Source organism: Heterocephalus glaber, unplaced genomic scaffold, assembly GCF_053883595.1.
Source record: "Heterocephalus glaber isolate CG9 unplaced genomic scaffold, H.glaber_assembly_v1.0 deba00001466, whole genome shotgun sequence".
Taxonomy (NCBI): Eukaryota; Metazoa; Chordata; class Mammalia; order Rodentia; family Bathyergidae; genus Heterocephalus; species Heterocephalus glaber.
In genome coordinates this window covers 1,043,616-1,064,443 of record NW_028258313.1, presented here as the reverse complement: position 1 = coordinate 1,064,443, position 20,828 = coordinate 1,043,616, and the positions used below count along the sequence as shown (strand labels likewise).

At 37.4% G+C, this 20,828-nt stretch overlaps 1 non-coding gene and 2 pseudogenes across 1 annotated transcript; 1 reads left to right on the top strand and 2 right to left on the bottom strand.

Annotated features, from left to right (window-relative positions):
• Nucleotides 1–1,497: 1,497 nt before the first annotated feature.
• On the bottom strand, nt 1,498–3,868 carry LOC101724931 (la-related protein 4-like; annotated as a pseudogene).
• Nucleotides 3,869–10,798: 6,930 nt separating this feature from the next.
• Nucleotides 10,799–11,840, top strand: LOC106008639 (olfactory receptor 14C36-like; annotated as a pseudogene).
• Nucleotides 11,841–20,170: 8,330 nt separating this feature from the next.
• On the bottom strand, nt 20,171–20,316 carry LOC147826527 (U4 spliceosomal RNA). Its single transcript, XR_015439042.1, has one exon. It is a non-coding gene; the product is annotated as a U4 spliceosomal RNA (small nuclear RNA).
• Nucleotides 20,317–20,828: the final 512 nt, after the last annotated feature.

Below are 20,828 nucleotides of genomic sequence, written 5' to 3'. Positions count from 1 at the left end.
AGATAAGTTTCACAGTAATGTAATTTTAATCTCCTTTACATTCATTTTAATATATTACTAAGATGTTTATATTCTATGTCACAATGCTTTCCAGTGTTCACAATTTACAGTTTCAATTTGTACATATGTAAGTCACTAACATAAGAGACAGTTACTGCACAAACTATCCCTAAAAAGTAAAAACCACACCCTACGCAGAACTCTGAACATGGTATGACTTAAAATAGATTAATGCAACATGATTTTTAATATTTCAGTAATTTTCTATATACCAGCATGTAAACTTGCCTATTTAATATGACAGTTACAATTTTATTCATTGAGAAATTAGGTATGAATTTCCTTCAATCATTTCCACCTTATCTCAAAACTCTCTTTGACTTGCTTTATCTGAGTCAGTGAATTTCAAACTGTTTTTGAGAAGGGGACTGAAGGAAGGCAATAAACTGTAAACAGAAAAAAGTTCTCAAATTAATCCTTTAAAATTTTTCTCTTCAGTACAATTTAAAACTTAAAAAGTAAGTTACAAATTATTAAAGGGGCAGTTGGACCTACCAATCTGGGATTTAAATTTCTAAGTATGAGAACAGAAGAATAAACTATTTCATTCAATTCTGAAATTTAGAACAGTTATATGATTTGACTAGACTGGTCAAAGCAGTCAGAAATTTATAATTCAGTAGGTGGTTGGTTATTTTGCTTTTGGGGATGGGCAGTCAAAAGAATGACAAATGAGGTGACAAAAACTTGTGTGTCCCATTTTTGGGAGAGGGGTGTGCAAATCACAGGATAGTTTAAATCTTGAAATCCATTTGACCTATTAGGTCAAAGATGAAATTTAAAACAAAATTTTTAATAACCCCATTCTTTGAGTATCAAACTGATTGCTAGTCACATCTCCAAGTATAATCAGTGCTTTAACAGCTTGTTGAATGAAGTATTAGTAAGGTCAAAAGGACAAATTACTTTTGGAACTAAAAACTCTACTCAAGTATTACATTCAGGTTTCAAACTGTTCACCAACATGACAACAGATTTGGCTGCAATCACTCTTACACATGCTCACACCCACAACAAGCACCCTAGCCACCGATCTGCTTTGCAACACACGGCCATACAGTCAGAGATGGCATTCTCTAAGCCAAACTTTAAATAGATTTAAAAAAGTAATTTCTAATTTTTACAGAAATGCTTCTTCAAAAAATATTTTCTCTCATTCCCTCATCTCCTATACTGAAGATGTATGTTTCTCCCCCAAGCTAAATCTGAACCCTCAAAACTGATTCCAGGCAGAAAATCTCTGCAAATTAAAATCAAAACCAAAAATAGAAAAATTATATTTTATATATGTATATATATATTTATATATGTATATTTATACTGATTGGAATCCTCCAGCATTTAAAAATCACTTTAGAGATGAATTTTGGGATCCTACTCCTCACAACTCCAAAATCCATAATGATTTAAGGATATACTTTCCATATCCTCTCTGGCTACTCCCTCCCTCCAAATCAGTTCAAACAGTCATGGCTCAAGTTTAATGGGAAGAGAGAAAGTTTTCGAGTTGTTTTTTGTTTGTTTTTACTTTGGTGATCTGGGTGGTACATACTGTTCTTTGCCATTATGTCGAGTCACTCCCTGAGGTATAGCCCTATGGCTAAACTGGCGTCTCTGTTCCCTGATTTTTCCAGCTGCTCCCCTGGGAATGGTATTGCCTCGGAAGCCAGAATAATCTTTACTAGCCTTTGCTTCTGGCTTCTCATGTGGTTTCTCAACAGACTTCTCAGGAGCTCTGTTCTCTTGGTTTTTGGTGGGAGACACTGCACTGGAGCAAAGTTCTTGTAGTGGCTGCACAAGAACTGGAGATGGCTCTTTAGGGGGCTTCTGGCATACTTCAGCGTAACTTAACTTTCAGGGTTCCTGTAGGGGCACAGCTGTGGTTACATATATGTTATTATTACATGGTAAAGTTGTATTTGCTCTTGATGGCTTTGCAGTACTCAGGGAAGAAACTGGTGGAGTCATCTGATTGATAACATCCTTCCGATCAATGGAATCATCTATTGTATCCTTTTCTTGCTGAGTTGTGCTTAATACAGGAAGCTCAGTTGCGCATGGAGGACTGGTACTCATACTGAGTTGCTGGGCTGAAATACAGTCTGCCTGCTCGTCTTCTGTAGGTATTGGGCAACTAATTTGCAAGTCTTCATTCTCCTTTTCTTTGCAGACACCTTTAATGATATCAGACATTCTATTCTCCAAGAGGAGTTCACCTGGCATTCTTGATGAACTCCCAGGTAAAGGAGGAAAATTTGAAGCTAGTAAGTCAAACTTTGGTGTTGGAGACTTTGCTTCAGCGGAAGGATGGGGTCTTGGGATCCTTTCATCTTCTTGTCAACTTTGACCTCTGAAAAGAGTTCTCCTGCCCCTACCGTAGTCCCCATTTTATTCCGTTTGTAAAATGAGAGTCTCCTTTGGAAGGTAAGTTTGCTCTCAATGCCCTGTTACTATAGGGTTATGCAGTTCAGGTGCAAAGTTCCTTGAACTAATCTGTTCAATGGTCCATCCCTCAATGACACAGAGCCCTCTGTGGAGTGTTCTGTACCACTGGACGACCTAAAATGAGGCTTCACACGATTTTTTGGGAATGGCTGACCCATATTCATAGCAGCAGCATTTGTTTTATAAGATCCTGGTGAGTTAAAGCCATTCACAAAATGACCACTGGGGAGGGAGCCAGTGGTGTTTCAAAGTAAGGTGCAGGACTTGGGGACCAAGACTAAGCACAATACTATAAACTGAGTGCTGTTGGTGAGGATCATACACAGGCTGCATAAAGACTGGCGAGGCATACTGCGCTTGAGCTTGAATGGGCTGACTATACATTCTAGAATCCATTAATCAAAAAACATTCTTAGCAAAGAATGTATTGATGGCTTTTATCCTCGCCATGATTGGCTTGCCCTGAAATGTTTTAACTTCTTCTCTTAAGTATTTAAATGCCTGTTGTGCATCAGTATCTGACTGGAAGGTGATGTACCAGTTGCTATTGTGTGCAAACTCACAGCTTATCGCTTCGGGGCAGTTTTCATTTTTGAACAAGGCTTTCACCTCCTCTGCTGGTGTGGCTTCAGGAATCTCTCTGAGAATCCCAACACAACGTGTATGACTCGGTCTCACTTTCTGCCCTTTCTCATGAACTTGTACCATTGGAGACGACCTCAGCGCTTCAGGAATTAGATCAAGATCTGTGGCCAACTTTTTTATTTCTTCCATGTTGGCAACTGTCCATATTGGGACGAACTGATCACTATCCATTTGGGATATCAAGTAAAGATCCTTCGATAAATTTTCTCCTGAAAAACAGAATTCTAATTGTTTCTTCAGGCATTTTTTTAGATCTTCTGTAGAAATTGCCGAACTGCTTTCTCCAGAAATGTCATATATTTGGTAACTCATATCTTTGGGTCCTAAAATCATTCCTTCAACTGGTTCTTCAATGCCAGCAGTAGTTCTTGTGGTTTCACAAGATGGAGAATACATTATTTCATATTCTTTACAGATATCTTCTGAAAGCTCTGTACTGCCCTCAGTCTGAGACCCTGACGTGGCTGCTGTTTCAGGCCAAGAGCTTTCAGTTCCTTGAGTTACAGGAGTGGCATCAGGATTTCCAGGAGGAATTTCTTGCCATACTTTGGCATTAGGATTTAAACCAGTCCCTTTAGATGTTACCTGCTCCACGAAAAGCAACATGTTTTCCTCTGCTCGGCTCAATCGTTCCCGACACCGCGACTCCAACTGGTTCACAGGCCTGAGCCCGAATCGCTAGGATAAGGACACTCACCTCGCCCCTCCACCCGGCCGTGGACTGTAGCTTTTCTTATTTTGAGAAATGTTTGATGTGTTAAATAGCTTACGGTAATATTGCTCAAAGTTAAAGAAAAGTGAAAAGAAAAAATATCAACCATTTAGAAAGAAATTCGTATTAGAAATTGAAGATAAAAACTTAAAATGGCAATGATTTCTAAGATTTTTTCCGTGTATTAAGAAAACAGATTTGCACTGTAAATATCAAAGAAAATAATGTTTAACATGGGGCTGGGGATTTAGTTCAGTGGTTTCACTGCCTGCTTCTCAAGTGCAAGGACCCGAGTTCGATCCTCGGTACCAAAAAAAAAATATAATAATAATAATAATAATAATGTTGAACAAAATCACCATTAAATGTGACAAAACGTCATACTACATGAAAGTTAAAATCTACAATGATTTCTAAATTGAAAAGAAAATTTCTTTTGCTGAGGAATTAAAAAAAATGTTGGGACAACAACTTCTACTGTAACAGACTAAATTTCTTTTTTAAAATTAATTTTATTGGTACATTTTAGATATGCAATATAATGACATTCATTATTGGAAATTTGTACCTTTAAGTGATATATTTTAGTTCTTATTTTTCCCCATTTCACTGCCCTCCCTTCAACTCCTCCACTCCTCCCTGTTTACAAAGACTTTGTTTCTATTTTTTCCTTTTTGCATATTTATTTTATTCCCTTCTTTCATTTCTCCTACCCCTGCTCCTTCCGCTTCCCTTTTGGACCTTCTCTTCTTATTTCACATTATCTATTATGCATCATGATCCTCATTTACACTTTCAGTTTCTCACACCAGAGAAACTATTCAGTATTTACACAAGTCTGTCCTATTTATTTCACTTAAGAGTATCTCCTCAATGTGCATCCACTTAGTTATAAATGTCTCTAATTTCTCATTTTTTATGGCTGAGTAGTACTCAATATTATAAAGAAACACATTTTCTTTATCCAGTCTCCAGTTAATGGGCAATTGGGCTGTTACCAAGATTTGGCTATTACAAACACTGCTGCTATGAACATGGGTGTACATGTATCTCTGTGGTATAACTCTTAATTCTTTTGGGAAGATACCCAATAAGGGAACAGCTGTGTCAAATAGGACCTCTAATCCTAGTTCTTTGAGGTACCTCCATACTGATTTCCACAGTGATTGCACCAGTCTGCACTCCCACCAGCAGTGGAGAAGGGTGCCTTTTTCCTCACAACCCTGCCAGCATTTGTTACTGGTTGATTTCTTGATAGCAGCCATTCTTTCTGGGGTGAGGTGGCTTTTATTTTCTTTTCTCCAATGACCAGTGATGTTGAACATTTTTCCATATTTTTTTTGTTATCTCTACTTCTTTGTCTGAGAAATGTCTGTTCATTTCAGATGCCCGTATTTGGATTGAGTCTTTAGATTTCAGAGGTCTGATTTTTTAAAGTTCCTTATATATTCTATATAGCAGACCTTTGTCTGACGGACAGCTGGTGAAATTTTTTTCCCATATTCTGTGTTTTTTCTTCACACTATTGGTGGATTCTGTCACTGTGCAGAAGCTTTTTAATAAGATGAGATCTCAATTGTTGCATCTTTGTGCTAGTTCATATGCAACTGAGGTTCTGTTCATGAAAACTTTTCCTGCACCAATATATTCAAAAGTTCTACCTAACCTCTCTTCCAGCCAGTTTAGTGTTTTGGTTTTAAAATTTAGATCTTTGATTAATTTTGTTATTAGTATAGTGCATAGTGAGAGATAAGTCTAGTTTTAATCTTTGGCAAGTCAAACCCCAATTTTTTCAGCACTATTTATAAAAGAGGCTGTGTTTCCTCCAGTGAGGATGTTTGGCTCCTTTATTGTGAAGATGAGGTAGGTGAGTGTGTCTGGAGTTGTTTCTGCATCTTCTAATCTCTTCCACTGGTCCTCATGTCTGTTTCTTTGCCAGTGCCATGCTGTTTTTATCACAGTAGCTTTGTAATATAGTTGCAAGTTGGGAATTGTGATACCCTCTACTTGTTCTTTGTTGCCTAGAATTGCTTTTCCTATTCTAGGTCACTTCTTGTTCCTAATTAATTGTTGGATTGCTTTCTGAAGGTCAGTGAAGTATGCTGTTGGAATTTCAATTGGGATTGCATTGAATCTATATATGAGTTTTGGAAGTATGGCCATTTTCACTATATTGATTCTTCCTACCCAGAAATAAGGGATATCATTCCATTTTCTTATATCCTCTTCGATCTCCTTTTTCAGAGAGCTATAGTTTTCAGTGTAGAGGTCTTTTGCATCCTTTGTTAGGTTGATTCCTAGATATTTCATTTTTTTAGATGTTATTGTAAAAGGAATTATTTCCCCAATTTCTCTCTCAATGGGTCTGCTATTTGTGTGTAAGAAGGCTATTGTTTTTTGAGTGTTGACCTTGTATCCAGCTACTCTACTGAATCTGTCAATTAGGTCTAGAAGACTTTTGACTGAGTTTTTTGGGTCTTCTATGTAAAGTATCATATCATCAGCAAATAATGACAGTTTCACTTCTTCCTTTCCTATCTTTATTCCTTTTATTTCTTTCTCTTTACTAATTGCTATGGCTAATGTTTCCAGAATGATATTGAACAGGAGTGATGATAGTGGGTATCCTTGTCTTCGACATGAAAGTTTTTAGTTTTTGACCATTTAGTATGATGTTGGCTGTTGGTTTTTCATAGATGGCCTTAATCAGCTTGAGATAAAGACCTTCTATTCCAATTTTCTGTAGTGTTTTTATCATGAATGGGTGTTGGATTTTGTCAAATGCTTTTTCTGCATCTATTGAGATGACCATGTGGTTTTTGTCCTTGACTCTGCTAATATAGTGTATTACATTTATTGATTTATGGATGTTGAACCATCTTTGCATCCCTGGGATAAATCTGACTTGGTCAGTGTGTATGATCTTCTTGATGACCCTCTGTATTCTGTTTTCCATTATCTTGTTGAGCATTTTTGCATCTATGTTCATTAGGGAGATTGGTCTGTAGTTCTCTTTTTGGGTTGGGTCTTTCCCTGGTTTTGGAATCACAGTAACACTTGCTTCCAGGAATGAATTTGGAAGCCTTCTTTCCCTTCCAATTTCCTTGATGAGTTTAAAGAGTAATAGTGATAGTTTTTCTTTAAATGTCTTGTAGAATTCAGCAGTGAAGCCATCAGGACCTGGGCTTTTCTTTGTTGGTAAGTTTTTTATTACATTTTCAATTTCACTCATTGTAATTGGTGTGTTTAGAATTTCTATATCTTCTTCATTTAATTTTAGCAATTCATATGTATCTAGGAATCTGTCCATTTCTTCTGTTTTCCATTTTATTAGAGTACACGTTCTCAAAGTAGGTATTGATGATTCTCTGAATTTCTGCTGGATTTGTTGTGGCTTCACATTTTTCATTCTTAATTGCATGGATTTGAACCTTTTCTTTCCTTTTTTTGATAAGGTTGGCTAAAGGTCTATTGATTTTATTCATTCTTTCAAAAAACCAACTCTTCAATTTATTGATTTTTTGTATTGTTCTCTTAGTCTCCATTGCGTTCATGTCTGCTCGGATATTTATAATTTCCTTTCTTGTACGAGCTTTGGGTTTGTTATGCTCTTCTTTTTCCAGGAGCTTGAGGTTCTGCATTAGGTTACTTAACTGAGTTCTCTCTGTTGTCCTAATATGGGCATTCACTGCTATGAATTTCCTGTGTAGAACTGCTTTCATTGTTTCCCACAGGTTCCTGTATGTTGTACTGGCATTATCATTTACTTGTAGAAACTTTCTGATTTATTCTTTAATTTCCTCTGTCACCCATTGGTTGTTCAGGAGAGTGTTGTTCAATTTCCATGTGTTTGTGGGAGTTTTGCAGTTTCTTATGTTATTGATCTCCAACTGTACTGCACTATGATCTGATAATATACAGGGGATAACTTCAATTCTTTTACATTTACTTAGATATGTCCTCTGAGCTAGCATGTGATCTATTTTTGAGAATGACCCATGTGCAGCTGAAAAGAATATGTATTCTGATTTTGTGGGGTGGAACACTCTGTAAACATCTATTAAGTCCATTTGTTCAATAGCTTGGTTCAGTTCTAGAATTTCATTGTCAATTTTTTTCCTAGATGATCCGTCTATTTGTGATAGAGGGGTGTTGAAGTCCCCCACTACAACTGTATTAGTGCTTATTTGGTTTTTCATGTCCATTAATATTTTTTTGTGTAGTTGGGGGCGTTCGTATTTGGTGCATACATATTTAGGATTGTCATCTCTTCCTCTTGGATTGTTCCTCTCACAAGGATGTACTGACCATCTTTGTCTCTCTTAATTAGTTTTGGTTTGAAATCTACTTTGTCTGAAAATAGGATTGCTGTGCCTGCTTTTTTCTGGGTTCCTGTCATGTGGGAACTGTTTTCTACCCTTTTACTTTCAGTCTATGAGTTTCTTTTTGAGTTAGGTGTGTTTCTTGTATACAGCATATTCCTGGGTTTTGCTTCTTAATCCATTCTGCTAGTCTATTTCTTTTGATTGGTGGATTGAGGCCATTAACAGTGATAGTTATAATTGGCAGAGATTGACCCATCCTTGTCATGATGTTTTACTCTTGTTGGCTCTTTTATTTCTTATTTTCCCCCCTTTCACTTTAATGTCTTACCTTGTGTGGTGCCTTCTTTCTGGTGGGCCTCATGGAGTTGTGACCTTCATTGTCTTTTTCTAGGATATTGCTTAAAATTGTTTTGAGTGCTCATTTGGTGTTTGTGAAATTTCTCAGGTGTCTTTTGTTGTGAAAGAATCTAATTTCCCCATTGATTTTAAAAGATAATTTTGCTGGATACAACAGTCTAGGTTGGAAGCTATTTTCTTTTAGGGCTTAAAATACTTCACTCCAGGCTCTCCTTGATTTGAGGGTTTGTGTTGAGAAATCTGCCATGATTCTGATGGGCTTTCCTTTGTAGGTGATTTGTTTCTTTTCTCTAACTGCCTGTAGAATTTTGTTCTTCTGTTGGGTTTCTGGGATCTTGACTATTATATGTCTAGGTGTAGATTTTTTTTGGTCACGGCTGGTTGGAGTTCTATATGTCTCACTTATCTGTATGTCCAATTCTCTAACTCTGTCTGGGAAGTTTTCTACTATTACTTCTGTGAGCAGTTTTTTTATGTCAATTGTACTTTCTCCAGTTTTTTTGTGGACTCCTATGAGTCTTATGTTATTCTTCTTTGCATCATCTAGCAGCTGTTGGATTGATTTCTCATGGTCCCTTACTATCTTTAAGAAATCTCTGTTTTCATGGTCCTTCACTGCAAACCTGTCTTCTATATCTGATATTCTGTCTTCAGATTCTCTTTGTCTGCTCTGCCTGCTTTCAATGGAGTTTTTAATCTCCTGAATATCTGTTTGAATCTGTTTCATGGATTCCATTTCTTTCTTATGTTGGGCAATCATGTTTTCCATTTCTTTCTTATACTGGGCATTCATGGCTTCCAGCATGTTTCTGATCTCATCTATTTTCTTATCTGTTTCTGCTCTAGAGCTTCTAATCGTGTCTTTCACTCTGCTCACCATGTCTGAATTTATCTGGGAGATTATTTCTGCTTTGAAATTTTCTAGAGCCTCATGCATCTGCTTTGTTACTTCCTCTGCTATCAGTTCAGGGTTTCCATGTTGTTGCTTATCAGACTTTTCCACCTCATTTCCCCCAGAATTTCCTTGCTGTGGCATGGAAGCCTGCATTTGTGCCTTCCTTAAATGTCTTCTGATTTTTGTTTTTGGTACTGTCCTTGGTTTAATTCCTGGGTTGATATTTCAAAATTGCTTAAGGTAGGTATCTTTGTTGCTTGTGTTTAAGACCCTTGTGGAATGATTGCTTTTCAGAGGTGTCTTCCATGTATAGCTTGTGTTTGGGTTTTGAGACTCTAATGACTTTGAAGCTATTTTATTTTCCTTATACCAGGAAGGAAAACTAATTAGATCAATCACAACATGTTAGCCCAAATGACATAGTCAGCAATACCGTAGCATCAAGCACAGCTTAGAAAATGACAATTTGTTGTAGTTATTAATCTATCACTTTTAACTATGTGAGTTAAATTAAAACTGAGGTCCAGCCCAACATAAGTTTATAATGAATAAACTCTTCAATATAGCATCTTTCCTCTTCAGGGTGAGGAGTTAGAAGGAGCTGGGGAGGGAGGGACAGGTAGAAAGATCAGGAAAGATTAGCAGTGAGGCCAGAAGACACAGAAAGATCACACAAACTCTAAGAAGTTGTTAAAGGCAAGAGAAAAAGGTAGAATGAAAGAACAAAGATGTGAATAGAATCATCTAACTGCAACAGGGAGGCTAGATACCAAATTTACTTTCCTTTAAACCTAATGATAACGAAGAGAAGGAAAAAGAGAAGAAAAAAACAATAAGGGAGAAATCTGAATTCAGTGCGGAAAGGAACAAATGGGGAGATAAGGAGCAAGGTGGGACAGCAAGAGAACAAGTGAGAGAAAGGGAAAAAAAGATAAAAGAAAAGAAAGAAAAGTGAAACTTTGAAGAGTAGAGAGAAAGTAGAGAGATAGTAGAAATTAAGAATTGAAAGTAAGATAAACAATTTTTTTTAAAATTTTGCAAATAGCACTAGAAATTATGGTCCTCCTTCGGGGTATGTCTCTGCTGTCACAGTAGGGCCACGTAGGAATCCATGTGCATATACGAGTCAATGAGTCTCAGCAAGCCAGTAGCAGACCAAGTACAGTGGTCTGATGTGCCTTTATTGTAGATTCTCTTTAGTTTTCCACTGAGCTTCAGTTTTCATGGAGGAGCCTGGGAGGCCCTCTTTCTGTTACTGACTTCTGCTCTATCTTGTGGTGCTCAGGAGAAGGGTCTTTATAGTCTCCTGTGCCTCTGTAGTGTGGGACCAGGTAGCAGAAAAGCCGGAATGTAGGAGGCATGCGTGGGGGGGGGGCGCTGGGAGTTGGAGGTGCCCGCGCAGCTAAGTGGACCTCACCGTGGCATGGGCGTGGCCTGGGAGGGCCGCAGAGCTTCAAACTGCTTGTCTCTCCTGGTTGGTCACAGCATAGAGAGCGTTGGATAGGGGTTTGCTGCAAGACGCCTCTGCCTGTCACCACTCTTGACAAGAGCCTCCACAGGCCCATGTACTTCTTCCTCACAAATATGCCCATCCTGGACTCCTGCTACATTTCTGTCATGGTCCCTAACTCCTGTATGAACTACCTTGTGGACAAAACCTCCAATTCAAAGGCAGGATGTGTAGCACAGGTTTTCCTTGTGATTTTCTTTGCCTTTGCAGAGTTAGTCTTTCTCACCATCATGGTTCAAGACTGCTTTGCAGCCATTTGCAGGCCCCTCCAATACCCTGTGATCATGAACCCTTGCTTGTGTGTCCACAGCACACTGGCCTCTCTGCTCAGTGGCCTTGTCTATGCAGCCTTGAATGCTATCAACACCTTCTAGCTCTCCTTCTGCCACTCGCATGCTGTCCAGCAGCTCTTCTGTGACGTCCCCTCTCTGCTGAAGCTGTCTTGCTCTGACACCTTCAGTAACCAGATTGCCATTCTTGTCCCTGGTCTGGTGTTTGGTGGCAGCTGTTTCATTTATATCATCAAGTCTTATATTCACATCTTTTCTACTGTGCTCAGTTTGCCAGTGGGAGTAGACAGGAAAAAAACCTTTTCTACCTGTGTCCCCCACATTCTTGTGGTGTCTTTCTCCTCAGCTCATCCTTTTATGTCTACATGAGCACCTCTGCAATGCCTTCTGGTATCATGGACATGGTCCTATCTGTGTTCTACTCCATAATCCCCCCCCATTCAATCCTATTATCTACAGTCTCAGAAATGAGCATATAGAGTGTGCCATTAGGAAATTCATGACAAGAATGTTTTGTTCAGGAGATGTACTGAGAATTAAGGAGGCTTTTCCAACCCAGTTTAGTAATACTTATGCTTTTAGCAATAAATGCATTAAGTGATTAAAGTTATTCCATATCATTTGTGTGAATTTAATTCTTAGGTCCTTTGAACATATCACATATCAACATCAGTCATTTGTAAAGTGTTTGAATAATTTTATATAGCCAAGGTATAGGCAAAAGAGCTGGTTGATGCAGAAGTTCAAATTTTTGACATCTCAAATATCCCCCTAAACTCTCCTGTGTTCAAAAGTAGTGCTTTCAGAAAATGAGAAGTAATGGGGATACTACACTAACCAGAATTTTACAATGTATAGAAAATGTGAAATATAAAACATGTCGCTCAAATCCTCACAGAGTAAACAGATGAAGGTTTCTCTTAATTAATCAGAGAGTAAATGAGAGAAAAATAAGAAAGATGGTGTGTAAGATTATGAAAAATCTAAAATGCATATTATGAAATACTAGGAGAAAATACAGCAGAAGTGGTATTGAAAAATTTAGCCCTTTAGTTTTGCTTATTTATACATTTTAATTGACAAAATTGTATACATTCACTGGATACAAGATATTGTATTGAATTGTGCATTTATGTCCAGGAAAATGTTGTGAAAATTTGGTAGTGGAGCTAATAACCCTATACCAAGCTACAGGTTTATTAGTCCTGCGTAGCTTACCTAAGAGCTATGGATGCTTTGCCCAAAGCCTCCTCTCTGTGCTCACTGGAGCCCCTCACAGCCTTGGGGAGCCTGGACCACAGGTGTGAGGGTCCCCAACTCTCCTCTCTCCTCAAAGCTGTGAGTTCCTGGGAAGCCTCACCCTGACCCAAACTCGCTCCTTTCACTTTGTCTCAGATTCTCACTCATTTGAACTGTTATCATATAAAAACCAGAAGAAAATAATTTACCAAATAAGGTAATTTATTACAATAGGTTACAATTATTATCTTTATTTTTATTTCACTTATTTCTGTCATTAGAGTTTGAGCTGGACAGGCATTATATATATATATATTCTTTATAACATCAACAGCAATGGTACCTATTCAATTTATCATGTTTTTTGGAACACAATTACTACTGTTTGTTATTACTGTCAGTTGAAATATACAAAGGGTTTCAAGCTACAGAAAGATTTATATGAAAACATGGAAATTTATTGACAGATCTGGAAGAATACAGATCAACTTCCCAATGTTAAATTTCCTCCAATTAAATAGCTTGAAACTAGATTATCAATATCATAGGCATTGGTGGAAAAATTTAAGGTGTTTACAATACTTTAAACAAAATGGAAGAAATTGTGTTAAAATAGTCTTTATATACAACCAAAACCTGAAGATGAAATATAAATGTCAGAAAATGTGAGTTTAAGATAAAAGCAAAATGGTTGTCCTTATTTTGACAAATGTTTGTTGTATTCAATGCTTACTAAGGCACTATTTCCCAAAATTAATACTAAGTAAATAGAGAAAAAATCACCCATTGAAAAAGAAATTCCTATTAAAAATTGAGAATAAAAGTTAAAATGGTAGTGATTTCTAAGAATTTTTACATGTATTAAGAAAACACATTTGCACTCTAGATAACAAACAAAGCAATATTTAACTAAGTTACCATTAAATGTGACAAATGTAATAGTATATACAAGGCAAAATGTATAATGATTTCTAAATAGAAAATAAAACCTTTGTTGCTGAGGAATTATAAAAATAATAGGACACTGACTTCTACTGTAACACACTACATTTCTTGGAGGATACATTTTCCACAGATGGAAATGGAATAGGATCTTGAAGGTCTTCATATTTTGGGTGTGGTTTACCCAGAGTCACATGATCGGCCATAGCTCAGGTTGGCGGTGTGAAGTCATGGATTCTCTGAGACCCGAGGTCTTAGTGGGACAGGGTGAGGTCTTTGGCTGCTGCATTTGTGAGCCCCAGTTAGTCCCCACCAGAGGATGTTGCTCTGAAAGAGCCTGACCTCTGCTCTGTCTCTGCTTCCTGTGTCACCATAAGCTTCCTCCCAATGCCCTCTCACTGTGAGGTCACTGCCATGGCCTCCCCCACAGGGGCTTAGCTGAGGGGCCTGTGTGATCTTGGACCTGCAGCCTCCTGACTGTGACCTGAAGGAATCTATTGTCTTTATACAGCACCCATAGTCACATATTTTTAATAATTGAAATCAGGTTAATACAAATTCCACCATTATGGATCTGTATTTGCACAAATATTTATAATACTGTGGCAAGATCAAAGAGTGAATTAATTTTCCCTTCCAAGGGAGAATTGCATAGACTGTACAACATTTGTTTACAACAATCACAGAATGGTATTACACACAAGAGAAACTGTAACCTAGAGGGAAAAATGGATCTTTAAGGATAAAAAAATTTAAAGTTAAAAAAGTCCAGCTTTTCATTCTAAGAATACAATCACAGCCTCACCAGCACCAGCCATCCCGAAAGTAGGGAAGGTTGCACTGTCCCTGTGCCCCTGGAAAGCCAAACCTGATGCCAAGTGTGAGTGCCTGTTTCCTGTTTTTCTCCTCCCTTTCTACGTATCGATGTGCTGTATGCTCCAAGATGCTGAATAACTACCTTCACACTTTGATCCAATTCTGAATAAATTTGTGTTTCTATTTTCTCATATTTTCAATGATAAGTGGGTAAATAATCCAGTAGCTAGGCCCTGGATTCAGGCCTTAGACTAAGCTCCCTGGTAACAAAATATAGAGATAACACAAAATAAAAATTAAAAGTTTAACAAGGCTATTGGTGCTCAGCCTAAAAAAATTTGCTATGGGTACTAAATTCAGGACAAATGCCAATATCCTAGTCTCATTTTATATCCATTTGTTTTATTGCATTAAAGTTTGGGGTGGCTTCCTGCCATATAGGCATGGCATTCACATATGGAGTTTCTGTCTAGGAGCTGTCTGTACAAGATTATTACCTACATTTACCTAGATGATGTCCTTCTGAAAGTTGGAGCACACCCAGGTACTTCCTAGACCTGCTGGGACAACCGAGTGCCACCTTTTGCCACATTCTTTTCCACAACCCTGGAATAGCCCATGAAATTCAAGTCATTGCCATAACCCTGAAATTATCTTGGATTCTACCATCAAGAGTGCCTGAAAGTGAGGTCACCCCAGAGAGAGCAGTGAGCCCCACTGAGGAGCCAAGGCCTCTCCCCCAAGCAGGAACCAAGATCCCCTGGGAGCAGGATGGCATCCTCAGTCCTGGAGGACACCTCTCACCCCCTCACAGATCCAGCCTAGGAAAAAGGCCCTGTAAGATGCAACCAGATGCCTACACTGCCAGTGGAGGAAACTATCTGGCCATGGAAGCCCTCAACCTTGCCTTCCTCTCCTTATCCAGAATTCCTCAGGGTCTGGTGGCACCTTTGAGGTGACCATGAGCTTTTGTCTGTCCTTCCTGCCATTGTTGCTCAAACAGAGCACTTTATCTCCCCTCACCACTGCACATCTCCTGGAGGGACATTTGGGGCTGGAGCCCAAGGCTGGCAGTGGGGATGCTCAGCTGGGGTTCTCACCTGGTCAGAAATTAAAATGTCTATGACTGTTAAAACACGCCCTAACACATTTTTCATTCTTAATATGAATAAAAAATAAATACAAATGTGACAAGGAAATGCATCTTTGGAAAATATTATTGAATTTTTAAAATGTTAAATCATAAAGAATAATTTGTGTCAGACTATATTATACCTAGGTTGTATCATTGAAGATGTTGCATTCAAATGCAGGAATTTCCTTTAAACTATCTTGTATAAATAATCATTGAGGTGAGGAATGTAGTGGAAAGTTTTTTTTATTCTTTAAGCTTATTGGTACATTTTAGGGATACACTATGATCACACTCATTCTTGGGAATTTGTACCTATACATGATATATCTTGAATCTTATTTTTCCTATTATCCTTCCAACCCTTCAACCCCTCCACCCCTCCCTAGTCACATAAACATTGTTTTCACATTTTCCTTCTTTTCGCACTTTTTTCCTTCCCCTCTTTCCAATCCTCTGTCCCCCTCCTTAGTCCCCCTTTCCCTTTTACATTTTTTCCTATTTCACAATATTATACATTTTGATCCTCTCTTATATGTTCATGTCTTACACAAGAGAAACAATTTGGTATAGGAAATCAAGAAGTTAAATTGTTATTATGTGGAGATGACATAGTACTATATATAGAAGACTCCAAAGCCTCCACCAAGAAACTTCTATACTTAAGAAACAAATTCCATAGAGGTCCTGGATACAAGGTCAACAATGAAAAAGCAATAGCCACCAGATACCTTCAATAAGTGCTCAAAGAACCAAGCCAGAAGTGTGATGGTCATCAGTGGCATGAGTGTTCAGGCAATGGCTAGAAGCCCATCCTGACGACAGCTGCTGAGGTGCACAGGCCCCAGTCAGAGGCTCACACAGATAGCATTGCTAAGTGCACACAGACCCCATCAAGAATCTCACCCTGAAAAAAGCCCAGCACAGGGATAAAGAAGGCAATCATTCTTTACCCAGAAACTTGTTCAGTGGTGAACAGCACAGAAAAGGCCTTTCTGAGGCTTGTTGATAATTGAAGCCCACTGAGAGAGTGAAGGATCACCTCAATAAACATGCAACGGACTTCATTGGTTGTAATGAAAAGACATGAAAAAAAGACTCAAAACCAGACTTCCAAATCACCAAAGGCAACCCCAAGGGGCAAAGAGATAGAACGATGTAAAACTCAACCATCTAGACTTACTGAATTGGTAATGAAAAAAGATATAGAAAAAATACAATTAGAAATAATTTCTCAGATAACAGCAGAAATTGTTTCCATAATGAAAGACATGATTAATAACTCCAGAACCAACACCAATTAAAAAAAATAGCAAGCTGAGGAATATGATGGAATCCCAGCATAGGAAACAAATGGAATCCATAAAACAGATGAAAACTGATATCCAGGGGTTTAAACACTGAATTGAAAATTTATGCAGCAGAATGAGCCAATGTGAAGACAGAATGTCATATATAGAAGATGGGATTGCAAATACTGACCAGGAAAAGAAAAAAAATTATTAAAAATAGCAAGGAACCAAAAGAAATGAATCTAGCAGCTGGTAGATGATACAAAGAACAATAACAGAAGACTGATGGGAGTCAATGAAGAAACAAGAGATAATGCAAATAAAATAAAAAAATCTCTTCATAAAAATAATGGCAGAAAACTTCCCAAGAAGAGGAAATCACTTGACCTATAGATAAGTGAGACACAAAGGACTCCAAATAGCTGTGATCAAAAATCTAAACCTAGGCATATAATAGTCAAGATTCCAGAAAATCAGCAGAAGAACAAAATACTACAAGCAGTTATAGACAAGAAACAAATCACATACCAAGGAAAGCCCATCAAAATTACAGCAGACTTCTCCACACAAACCCTTAAGTCCTGAAGAGCCTGGAGTGAAGTATTTCAAGCCCTAAAACCAAAGCCTCAAACCCAGACTGATGTACCTGGCAAATATATCTCTCAAAATCAATGGAGAAATAAGATAATTTCAAGACAAAGAACACCTGAGAAATTTCATGAATACCAAACCAGCACACCAAAAAAATTTAAACAACATCCTAACAAAAGACAATCATGGTCACAATGCCATGAAGGCCATCAAAATGAATCCATGAGGCAAGACAAGAAATTAAATACAAAGGGAAAAATCCAACAATAGGAAAAGGCCATGACAAGGATAAGTCAATACATATGAGTTATAACCATCAATGTCAATTGTCTTAATTCACCAATCAATACAAATAGATGGACAGAATGGGTCAAGAAGCAGGATACAACAAAATGCTGCATAAAAGAAACAAACTTAATTCAAAATAAAGTCATAGACTGAAAGTTAAAGGGTGAAAACCGTACTCCATGTGACACACAAAAAAAAGCAGAAGTAGCTATTTGATTTGCAGATAAAATAGATTTCAAACCAACACTAATGAAGAGAGACAAAGAAGGCCACTACACCCTTGTAAAGGGAACGATCCAAGAGGTAGAGATGACAATCATAAATATCTATGCACCAAAACCCTAGTGTGCCCAACTATATAAAACAAATATTAAAGGACATGAAAAATCTAATAAATAATACAATAGTAGTGGCAGAACTTAATATCCCACTGTCACAAATAGATAGATCAACTAGACAAAAAATAAACAATGAAATACTAGAACTTAACCAAATGCTTGAACAAATGAACTTAACAGATGTTTGCAGAGTGTTCCACCCCACAAAATCCGAATACACATTCTTTCCAGCTGCCCACAGGATGTTCTTTAAAATAGACAACATATTTGCTCATAGAACATGGCTAAATAAATGCAAAAGGATTGAAGTTATTACCTGTATATTATCAGATCATAATGTGATGAAATTGGAGATCAATAGCAAAAGAGACCAGAAGAATTGCATAAAAACATGGAAATTGAACAAAACAGTCCTGAGCAACCAATGGGTCACATTGGAAATTAAAGAAGAAATCAGAGAGTTTCTACAATTAAATGCAATATCATTACAACATATCAGGATTTATGGGACACAGTGAAAGCAGTGTTAAGAGGGCAATTCATAAAAGTGAATACTCATATTGGGAAAACCTAATGAGCTCAAATAAACAACCTGATGCTGAACCTCAATCTTCTAGAAAACAAAGAGCAGGACAAACCCAAAGCTCATACAAAGAGGAAATTATAAAGATCAGCACAGAAATCAATGCAATGAAGACAGAGAATGATATAAAAAAATCAGTGAACCGAAGAGTTGGTTCTTCGAAACCATACACAAAATTGACAAACCCTTAGCCAACATTATCAGAAAAAGGAAAGAAAAGGCCCAAATCCATGCAATTAGGAATGAAAAGGGTGAAATTACAACAGACCCAGCAGAAATCCAGAGGACCATCAACACCTCCTTTGGGAAAATCAACACCAATAAGATGGAAAACACAAAAGAAATGGACAGATTTCTAGATAGATATGAATTAACAAATTTGATTCAAGAAGACCTACAAATTCTATACAACTCAATATAAATCAATCAAATTGAAAACATAATTAAAAACTTACTAAGAAAATCCCAGGCCATGATGACTTCACTGCTGAATTCTACAAGACATTTAGAAAAGAACTATTGCCACTACTGTTTAAACACTTCAATGAAATTGAAAGGGAAGCAATACATCAAAACTGATTCCTGGAAACAAGCATCACCTTGATGCCCAAAGGAGAGAAAAACCCAAGCGAAAAAGGAGAACTATTGGCCAATCTCCCTAATGCAACAAGATAAAAATGTCCACTCTAACCACTTTTCTTCAATATAGTTCTGGAAACATTAGTCACAGCATTTAGACAAGAGAAAGAAAAAAAGGAATAAAGATAGGAAATGAAGACGTTAAATTGTCATTATTTGCAGATGACATGATAGTCTGTATAGAAGACCCCAAGAACTCCACTGAAAGACTTCTAGACTTAACCAAATTCAGTACAGTAGTTGGATACAAGGTCAACACAAAAAAATCAATAGCCTTCCTGTACATGAACGACAGACTCACTGAGAGAGAAACTGGAGAAATAATTTCCTTCACAATAGTATCTACAAAATGAAATACCTAGAAATCAACCTAGAGAGAGAAATCTAAGAAATCTAAGATGTCTACTCTGAAAAGTGCAGCACTCTGAAAAAAAAGATCAAAGAGAATATCAGAAAATGGAAAGATGTCCCTTGCTCCTGGGTAGGAAGAACCAATATAGTGAAAATAGCCATACTTCCAAAACTGCTATATAGATTCAATGCAATGCCAATTGAAATTCCAACAGTATAATTCACAGAGTTTGAGAAAACAATCCAAAATTTCATTTGGAACCAGAAGAGACCTAGAATAGCAAAAGCAATTCAGTGCAATAAAGTCAAGTTAGGGGGTATCACAATGCCCAACTTGAGACTGTAATAGAAAGCTACTGTGATAAAAACAACATGGTACTGGCAAAGAGAAAGATGCAAGGATCAGTGGAAATGATTAGAAGATGCAGAAACAACTCCAAACACTCTCAGTCACCTCATCATTGACAAAGGAGGAAAAAAACCCTCATTGGATGAAAGATAGCATCATTCATACATAATACTGGCAAAACTGGGTTTCAACTTGCCAGAGATTAAAACTAGACCCAGATCTTTCAACACACACTAATCAAAAGTGAAAATGGATCAAAAATCTAAATATTAAAACAGAAACATTACACCTGTTGGATGATGAGTTAGGTAGAACTCTTAAAGTAAATGACTTAGGAAAATACTTTATAAACAAAACCTCAGTCACATGGAACTAGCACAATGAATCAACAATTGGGATCCCATCTCATTGAAACTTAGTGATAAAATTAAGAATTATGTTCACAGTTGCTTTTAATTAGCAATAATCGCCCCTTGGATAAACCTCATTGGCTACGATATTGCCACTGCACAAAGCTCACATTTTCTTTTAATGGAATCAATATTATCAAAATGGCCATACTTTCAAAACTGATATATTTAAATGATGTCCAATCAAAATGCCAATGGCATTGCTTACAGAAGAGAAAAAAAATTCCAAAATTAATATGGAACCAGAAGAGACTCAGAATAAAATAAGCAATCCTGGGAAACAAGAGTAAAGCAAGAAGCATCACAACATCTGACTTCAAGTTATAGTTCAAGGTTAGAGTGATTGAAATGATGTGGTACTGACACTAATACTGTCATATGTGCCCAAGAACTAGGAGGGTTCATAAATATCTCAAGAGTCATTTAACTTTATGAGCTCTGACAAAGTGCCCAAAGCATACCTTGGAGGAAAGACAACTGCTTTAGAAAATAGTCTTTGAAAAGTGTCAATCACCATGAAGAAGATGGAAGCTCGACCCACGTCTCTCACCACATACTGAATGAAAAACAAAATGGATAAAAAGCTAAAGATTAGAATACAAACAATCATCCTGCTGAA